Here is a 651-nt window from a genome sequence, read left to right on the forward strand (position 1 = left end):
ATAGGGCTATTAATATGGACCAGGGAACCCCAAGAACTTTGAATAAGAATAAAAATAAAATATTTTCAGCAATCGAGTAAATAACTAAAAAAATAACTTAAAAATATTGACCAATCTTGATTTCATAGGCCTTATTAGATTTAAAGTGTAATTTTTTGAGATTTAATGTTTTATGATCTTCCGATTAGTTTGGGAGAATGTTGCGCATTAGTCAAGTGTAGTTGACGGCACCGTGGTCGTATATGTATGATAAATGATTGACGTTGTTGAATAGCGAAAGATGACAATGACATTAATTTTAACTGACTACCTTTGAATTTGTCGATGCCCTTTTTCAAATTTTGGGAGCCCTTCAAACTGCTTGGGGCCCTGAAATTAGTGGGGCACTCTTCATTTCCTTGATATCTTTTGAATTAGTTATTTTTAATGAATACTCTGAGCATATGTTGTTGTTTTTTCTGGTGTGATAAGAGGGCAGTCAGTGCGCCAGAGGTTTTCCAACGAACGTACATGGGACATCCGATAATCAACTGAAAACCGAAATGTATAGTGATAACACTGAACAGTCCCATTCATTTTGTACATAAATAAAAAATATAGTTTACGTACGGAAACGAAGACGAACCACAACGGGCCAAACGAGGTCTGAAC

Source organism: Penaeus chinensis, chromosome 43 (genome assembly GCF_019202785.1).
Source record: "Penaeus chinensis breed Huanghai No. 1 chromosome 43, ASM1920278v2, whole genome shotgun sequence".
Lineage (NCBI taxonomy): Eukaryota > Metazoa > Arthropoda > Malacostraca > Decapoda > Penaeidae > Penaeus > Penaeus chinensis.